The sequence below is a fragment of the Prionailurus bengalensis genome, chromosome A2 (genome assembly GCF_016509475.1).
Source record: "Prionailurus bengalensis isolate Pbe53 chromosome A2, Fcat_Pben_1.1_paternal_pri, whole genome shotgun sequence".
NCBI classification, from domain to species: Eukaryota; Metazoa; Chordata; class Mammalia; order Carnivora; family Felidae; genus Prionailurus; species Prionailurus bengalensis.
This window is the reverse complement of record NC_057348.1, coordinates 156,618,491-156,627,906: the sequence shown is the minus strand read 5'-3', so window position 1 is coordinate 156,627,906 and position 9,416 is coordinate 156,618,491.

The following is a 9,416-nucleotide window of genomic DNA, read 5'->3' as shown; positions in this document are numbered from 1 at the left end:
CATTTCTTCACCGGATTATTTGTTTGTGGGTGTTGAGTTTGATAGTTCTTTATAGATTTTGGATACTAACCCTTTATCTGATATGTCATTTGCAAATATCTTCTCCCATTCCATAGGCTGTCTTTTAGTTTTGTTGATTGTTTCCTACTACCAATTATTGTAACTGTGTAATAGATTTTGAAATTGAATCTTCTGAATTTGTTCGTGCTTTTCAGAGTTGTTTTGCTATGAGTAGAGCCTTTCAGGGGGGAACCCAAAAACTTTGAGCAGATTCTTTTCGGCAGTAACTATCATAGCATTTCACAGGAACATTTTCTTCCTTTGGTTTCTGTTTCCTACCACAGAAACTGCCACATCTTTCACTAGTCTCTTGAATTGAAGTAAAAAGTAGAGGGGCATTCCCTTCTTTCTTTTTATCTTTTATCTTTTTTTAAAAAATATTTGTTTGTTTTGTTTATTTATTTATTTTGTGTGTGTGTGTGTGTGTGTGTGTGTGTGTGTGTGTGTGAGAGAGAGAGAGAGAGAGAGAGAGAGAGAGAGGGAGAGAGAGAGAGAGAATGAAAGAGAGAGAGAGAGAGAATCCCAAGATCCCAAGCAGGCTCCATGCTGCCAGTATAGAGCCCAATGTGGGGCTCAATCTCATGAACTGTGAAATCATGATCTGAGCTGAAATCAAGAGTCAGACACTCAGCTCACTGAACCACCCAGGTGCACCTCTTTTTTTTTTTTTTAAATGTTTACTAATTTTTGAGAAAGAAAGAGCATGCACTGAGGGGAGGGGCAGAGAGAGAAGGAGACAGAATCCAAAGCAGAGTCTGCACTGACAGCAGATAGCCCCATAAGGGGCTAAAACCTACAAATTGCAAGATCCTGACCTGAGCTGAAATTGGATGCTTAATCAACTGAGCCACCCAGGTGTCTCTCCCTTCTTCATTAAAAAAAAAAAATCTTTATTAGGGGCACCCAGCTGGCTCAGTCGGTGGACCTTGTGACTCTTGATCTCAGGATTGTGGGTTTGAGTACCATGGTGTAGAGATTACTTTTTTTTAAATGTTTATTTATTTTGAAAGAGAGAGAAAGAGTGTGAGTGGGAGGAGGTGCAAAGAGAGATGGAGACAGACAAATCTGAAGCAGATTCTGCACTGTCAGCACAGAGCCCAATGTGGGGCTAAACTCACAAACCATGAGATCATGACGTGAGCCAAAATGAAAGGTTGGTCACTCAACAGACTGAGTCACCCAGGCACTCCCGGGTGTAGAGATTACTTAAAAATAAAATCTTAAAAAAAAAATCTTTATCATACTAAATCCAGAGGCAAATGATAATCTATACAGAGTATTATAAGATCACAAGATTTACATTTCATACTTGTTATACTCTAGAGATCCCTATAGTTGATTTTGTTAAGATAGCTTTGTTTTGTTCATGGCACAATTACCTTTCATCATGTAGTAAGCTCTGTGCTTCTTTTCTCCCCCGTGCGCATGCTTATGACTCTCCTTACTTACAGAGATTCTATGAAAATATTTTGTGTAGTTAATTATAGTTTTGATATTAATAATTATTTTTCATTTGAAAAATGTAGAATATTTTAAAAAACTATAGAAAAGACTAAAGTTTGCATCTCAGCAATGACTATTGTATTTGATATTTTGCAATTATCTAATTTCTACATATTTTATTTTAAAAATATTAAAAGCAATGATATAATAATAAACATTTTGCCTCAAATAAAAGACCTGTAGTTGTCTCATAAACAGAGGACAAACTGGTGATTGCCAGAAAGAGGGGGTAGGGGGAGAGATGAAGTAGGTGGAGGGGATTAAAAGATACAAACTTTTAGTCACAAAATAAGTAAGTCACAGGAAAGTACAGCATAGGAAATCTAGTCATTAATAGTGTAATAACATTGTATGGTGACAGACGGTGGCTACACTTATCATGGAGAGCATTAAGTAATGTATAGACTTGTCAGATCACAATGTTGTATACCTGAAACTAACATAACATTGTATATTAACTATACGTCAAAAGACAACAAACCCTTTGTTGTATTTTACACTCAGCTCAGATTGCTGTTAAAACATATCTTCTTTTTGACATTTTATAGTTCCACTTCCTAAAAAATGTTGATTTATTTATTTTTAGAGACAGGGAGAAAAAGAGAGAGAGCATGTGCATGGTGGAGGAGGGGCAGAGAGAGAGAGGGAGACAGAATCCCAAGCAGGCTAGGCGCTGTCAGCACAGAGCCCGAAGTGGGGCTCCAACTCCTGAAATCATGAGATCATGACCTGAGCGGAAATCAAGAGGCCGGCGCTTAACCCACTGAGCTACCCAGTTGCCCTTTGACATTTTATGGTTTTAATCTTAAAAGCAATTCACAAAGAATAAATAAAAATAAAAAACAAAATTATTGATATATGAAAAAAACTCTAAAAATGTACTAGCCTCTTGGCATATACTCTCTATATAAACTTTTACCACAACAATATTGTGACCATTTTTCTACATTGTTAGGTGTTCTTTTATTTAATTAATTAATTAATTTTTTATTTTATTTTTTATTTTTTTAAATTTACATCCAAATTAGTTAGCATATAGTGCAACAATGATTTCAGGAGTAGATTCCTTAGTGCCCCTTACCCATTTAGCCCATCCCCCCTTCCACAACCCCTCCAGTAACCCTCAGTTTGTGCTCCATATTTTTGGGTCTCTTCTGTTTTGTCCCCCTCCCTGTTTTTATATTCTTTTTGTTTCCTTTTCTTATGTTCATCTGTTTTGTCTCTTAAAGTCCTCAGATGAGTGAAGTCGTATGATTTTTGTCTTTCTCTGACTGACTAATTTCACTTAGCATATTGCTCTCCAGTTCCATCCACATAGTTGCAAAATGGCAAGGTTTCATTCTTTTTGATTGCTGAGTAATACTCCGTTGTAATTAAGTATTCTTTTATAGTATCATTTTATTTTTTAAAATTTTTTTATTAAAAAAATTTTTTTTAACGTTTATTTATTATTTAAAGACAGAGAGACACAGAGCGTGAGCAGGGGAGGGTTAAAGAGAGGGGGAGACACAGAATCTGAAGCAGGCTCCAGGCTCCGAGCTGTCAGCACAGAGCCCGATGTGGGGCTGTAATTCACAAAGTGTGATATCATGACCTGAGCCCAAGTCGGACGCTTAAGCGACTGAGCCACCCAGGTGCCCCTTATAGTATCATTTTAATGAATAAACATGGTATCACAAAAGAAAGCAATTCATCTAAAGTCATTTTTCACATAGTAACAACAATAACAATAGCAAGCAGCGCTTAAACAATGTAGGAGAGGGAAGTAGTGTGGAGGAGGGGGAAAAGAAGACCATGGGAGACAGGGAAATGACCCTCAAGTAAGACTCCCGTAAACCGCAAAGAAGCAGCTCTTCTTGCATACCTTTGGCTGATGTTAGTCAGAGAGCAGCATTTATTCTCAGAAGAGGCTTGGAAATGCAATCTGTTTGGAGGTAATAGTGTCTGATCCAAAGTACAATTACATTGGATACAGAGGATTTTTTTTTTTCTTGTGAAGCAGCAGGGTGGACATTTGATTACAAATTCAATTTTTCAAATAGTTACCTGGTTAGTTTGTCAGTTTTGCGGGGGAGTGATTTTAATTATTTATATTTTTTCTAGAAAAATGTGTTTCATGTGGGTTTTCAACCTTCTTTAGCATAAAATTACACCTATGAGTTTGGAGTAAACCTCCACTATTTATTCTATAGTTATTGCCTCTTTTTTTTTCTTTTTCTAGTATGGTCTGTATCTTTTCTCATTGTTTTCTAATTAGAAGTTTTCTTGTTTTGCTAGATATCCCATCTCCTACCCTGAAGATTCAGTTCTCGGTTTTGTTTATCTTTCATTGTTTCTTTCATTTCTGTTGCATAATCTCTTCATGTATCATTAATATAATTTTACATCTTCCTTCAGTTTCATTTTGTCACTTTTTTAAGGTTTTTTTTTAGTTGAATGCCTAGACAACTGGTTTTCAATTTTTCTTATTTTTCTTAATGGTTATTTGTTTTTGAGGGGAGGAGAGAGAGAGAGAGAGAAAGAGCAAGCAAGTGAGCACGAGCGGGGAAAGGGCAGAGAGAAACACAGAATCTGAAGCAGGCTCCAGGCTCTGAGCCGTCAGCACAGAGCCCGATGTGGGGCTTGAACCCACGAACTGTGAGATCATGACCCGAGCCAAAGTCGGACGCTTAACCGACTGAGCCACCCAGGCGCCCTGCTTATTTTTTTTTTTAAATAAATAGGTATATACATTTACTGCTAAGTACTATGTTATAGTAGCCCTGTGAAATTTGGTGTGTAGGACTTCTATTGTCATATGTTTCTATGTTTGCAACCTCCCTTATGATTTCTTTTTAAAGAATTTCTTTGAATGGGTAAAACTTGTACATACTAATAAATTTTTTGAGCACATATTGTATACCAGGCACTTGGGATACAGAAGTTAAACACAGGGATCCTATCTCAAGAAACTCTAAAGATTAGTGCCTATGGGTATTACAATAGTTTTTTTTTTTTTTTAAGGTTTTTTTTATTTTAAGTTTACTTATTTATTTTGAAAGAGAGAGAGAGAGAAAGCATGAGCAAGGAGGGGCAGAGAGAGAGAATTCTAAGCAGGTTCTGTGCTGTCAGTTCAGAGCCTGATCCGATGCAGGACTTGATCCCACAAACCCATGACCTGAACCATAATCAAGAGTTGGACGCTTAACTGACTGAGCCACCCAAGTGCCCCATAGGTATTACAGTTGTAAAAGGTATTTTCTCTCAATGACTTAGTATGTTGGATGGTAAGTAGGTCTCTGAGGCAGGCTGGATGGTGAATAATCAAGTTGACTGCAATGGTTAAGTAAAGGGCTCAGATGAATGAGGCCAAGATTAATGTTCAGTACAGGTGCCCATAAATCAGCCTCTTTTTGTTCCTGGTACAGCTAATCTCAGTTACTGATCTTGTAAACAGTTACCCTGACACAGGAAAAAGTAATGCAACTAGGTCAAACATTTTTATTCACTGTGTGCATAAAGAGTTGTATTCCTATATAACTTTTTATTATATTTATTAGAGAAATAACCCTGCTTACTTTTCCCTCCCCATCTCATTTCCCCTCTTCAGAGGAAATTATTTTCAATTCGTTTATCCATTTCATTTGATATTTTTCTCCATGTCTCTAAATAACATACCTATTGTGCTACCTCTTGATTTTTTTTTTTTTTTCTAGTTTTGGTCATTTTCTTTTGACTTCCCACTTTGCAAGATGAGGGTTTAGCTCTATTTCACTCTCCACATAGCAGCTTGGTACACCCACACTCACACATTCTTCTGGTCCCTCATGCCTCCCATACATTTATATTATAATAAGTGGTTAATACAATGTCTGATATTTACATCACTATGACAATGCAAATAAAGTTTGTAGTTGAGCCTCAGGTGATACCTTGTGATTACTTTTTGTTTTATATGCAGATTTTTGTTCTCCCTAGAGCAATTGAAAGAGAATTTGTTGCTTAGTTTTTTACTAAGCAAGATGTCATCAACTCATTCCAACGTTGATCCTGATTTTCTAAATGTTTTTCAATATGCTCAGCCATATCAGATATTCTATGTCTTGTAGACATAACTAGTTGATCCTTTCTATCTACTCCAAACTGGATAGGTTTGGAGATCTCTGAAGGCCTGCTGCCCTCTTGCTATTTTAGACTCTCCCTTCTCTATTATCCTGGTGAGTCTCTTTACTTTTGTCTTATGGTGAATTCCCCGTTGTCTGGTTTTCTTGGTTTACTCCCTTAATTTGGTGGAGCACTTCTTTAAATTTGCATGTCAAAAGATATCTTTATTCTAACTTCCCAACCAATGAATGTTATGGCTGTGAATTGAATTCCTCAGCCATTGCCATTGAAGAGTCTAATCACAATTTTGTTCTTTTACATGTAACTTAACGTCTCTTTCTCTGGAGTCACAAAATACCTTCTCTTTGTCTGCACTATCCTGAATTTTCATAATGATATCTTTTTTTTTTAAAAATTTTTTTTTTTCAACGTTTATTTATTTTTGGGACAGAGAGAGACAGAGCATGAACGGGGGAGGGGCAGAGAGAGAGGGAGACACAGAATCGGAAACAGGCTCCAGGCTCTGAGCCATCAGCCCAGAGCCCGACGCGGGGCTCGAACTCCCGGACCGCGAGATCGTGACCTGGCTGAAGTCGGACGCTTAACCGACTGCGCCACCCAGGCGCCCCCATAATGATATCTTTTGCTGGATGTTTATTTTACTAACTGGACTGGGATTTCAATCTGGAAAATCACATCTTCCAATTTGGGCAGTATGTCAATTATCAATTTATTGATTCCTTTTACTTTTTTTTCTCCCTTCTTTCTTTTCTGAATTCCTAATATTTGTGGTTGGACTTTAACCTTTTTTTCATCTCTTTAGCATTTTATTCTTGTTATGCCCAGAATTCGTGATCCCCAAAGACCACCAGGGAGCTGAGTCCCATGCAAAAGCAAAGAGCCTTTATTCTAGCTAGCTCCAGCTCAATCCCCTACCTGCACCGACACAGCGGTGAGATACTGGGGAGAGACAGTGAGTTTCAAAAGGACAAAGGTTTTATTGGGGCCTAGGGGCAGTTGGTGAGGTAATGGCTGTGGCCTCAGCCGATTGGCTGGGGAAGGGTCGGAGTCCTGTTACGCATGTCGAGGGGCGTGTTTTGATAGGGAATTTTGAACGGGTGAGCGGGAGGTTACTCAAGGGGAGGAGGCGTGGTCAAGGTGAAGGACACAGAACAAGATGGAGTCCGCCGGCATAGGCCCGCCCTTTGAATTCTAATTTCTGAGAGATTTCCTTGACTTTTTCTTCCAACCATTCCATTGAATGTTTTCATTTCTACTATTGTTTTTAAACTACCATATGTCTCTTTCTCCCCTCTAATATTCCTTTTTTTTTAAATTAAAAAAAAATTTTTTTTTAATGTTTATTTATTATTGAGAGACAGAGAGACACAGAGCGTGAGCAGGGGAGGGGTATAGAGAGGAGGAGACACAGAATCCGAAACAGGCTCCAGGCTCTGAGCTGTCAGCACAGAGTGAGACGCGGGGCTCAAACTCACAAACTGTGAGATCATGACCTGAGCTGAAATCAGTCACCCAACCAACTGAGCCACCCAGGCACCCCTCTAATATTCCTTTTTAATAATGCCCTGTTCTTGCTATATGTATGAAGGTGTTTTTAATTGTCTTTTGAAGTTTTCATCTTCTGACATACTGTCTATTTCCTCTAAGTTAATCCTTCTCTTTGATTTGATCTTGTGTTTCTTGGTAAAGACTTTCAGCAACTCTCTATTAATCTTTGGATGACTCTTTCTCTATGAGTGAGGTTCTCTTAGTTTTTGGATGTCTGAATATATTTTTATTTTGCTCTTATTTTAATAAGAATTTGACTAGGTAAAAAATTCTAGTTTGACAGTGATTTTCTCTCAGCACTTTGAATATTTGGATTTGTTAGTTTCTTATTTCTGGTATTTATTGTTGTTGATGAGAAATATACTGTTATACTTTAATATTATCATTTTTGTTGTGTCTTTGAGAGTTTTAAGATTATCTCTTTTTAGGGGCACCTGAGTGGCTCAGTTGTTAAGCATCTGACTCTTGATTTTGACTCAGGCATGACCTCACAGTTGTGAGATGGAGCCTCCATAGGGCTCTGTGCTGGGCATAGAGCCTACCTGGGATTCTTGCTCTCTCTTTCTCTCTGTCCTCCCCTGCTTGCACTTTCTTGCGTGCTCTCTTTCACTCTTGCAAAAATAAAAAAGACTATATTTTTAAATTTTCTGTGTTTTTCTACTATGTGGCTAAACTTGACTTTTATTATTATTATTACAAAAAATTTTTTAATGTTTATTTATTTTTGGGAAAGAGAGAGAGACAGAGTGCAAGCAGGGGAGAGGCAGAGAGAGAGAAGGAGATCCAGAATTTGAAGCAGGCTCCAGGCTCTGAGCTGTCAACCCAGAGCCTGATGTGGGGCCCAAACCCACAAATGGTGAGATCATGACCTGAGCTGAAGTCCGATGCTTAACCTACTGAGCCAACCATGTGCCCCTATTATTACTTTTAAATATGTCTTGCTTGGGGGCCCCTGGGTGGCGCAGTCGGTTAAGCGTCTGACTTCAGCCAGGTCACGATCTTGCGGCCGTGAGTTCGAGCCCCGCGTCGGGCTCTGGGCTGATGGCTCAGAGCCTGGAGCCTGTTTCCGGTTCTGTGTCTCCCTCTCTCTCTGCCCCTCCCCCGTTCATGCTCTGTCTCTCTCTGTCCCAAAAATAAATAAAAAACGTTGAAAAAAATTAAAAAAAAATGTCTTGCTTGGCATTCAGAAAGGGTCCTAAATATGACATTTTATACATTTTTAAAAACTGGTAAATTTTAGCAATATCTTTAAATATTTAAAAATGTCTTTCAGACTTTTCTTTCATTCTCCTCATCTGGAATTCCTTTTTTTTTTTTTTTTTTAAATTAATTTGTATTTATTTTTGAAAGAGAGATAGAGCGAGTGGGGGAGGGACAGAGAGACAGAAACACAAAATCTGAAGCAGGCTCCAGACTCTGAGCTGTCAGCACAGAGCCCAACGCTGGGCTCGAACTCATGAACCAGGAGATCATGACCTGAGCTGACATCAGAGGCTTAGCCAACTGAGCCACCCAGGCTCCCCTGGAATTCATATTAAACCTGGTTTTTCTTTATAATTATTGCAAGTTTTTAGTATTTCTGTCTCCTTATTCTGCATTCCATTTAGGGTAACCATGTAATTTATCATGCAAATGAAACAGTTTTGGGAACGAAAAAGGGCACTACAGTGATTATACAGTTAGTAAATCTGAATTTATTGGCTGAAAATTTTTATTATTTGTTGGTAGACTGGTAAAATAGATCTATTCAAAAAATATTTTTTAAATGTGGTGGGGTGCCTGGGTGGCTCAGTTGGTTAAGTGTCTGACTCTTGATTTCAGCTCATGCCATGATCCTACATTTGGTGAAATCAACACTTGCGTCAGGCTCTCTGCTGACAGTATGGAGTCTGCTTGGAATTCTCTCTCTCCCTTTCTCTCTGCCTCTCCACTGCTCTCTCTCTCTCTCAAAATGAATAAGTAAGTATTAAGAAAATAATAAAAATACGGTGCACTGTTGGTGGAAATGTAAATTGGTGTAGCCATTATGGAAAATAGTATGGAGGTTCCTCAAAAAATCAAAACTAGAAATACCATAAGATCCAGTAATTCCACTGTTGGGTATTTACCAAAGAAAATGAAAACACTAATTTGAAAAGATGTATGTTTCCCTATGTTTATTGCAGTATTATTTATAGTAGCCAAGATATCTATCAATGGAT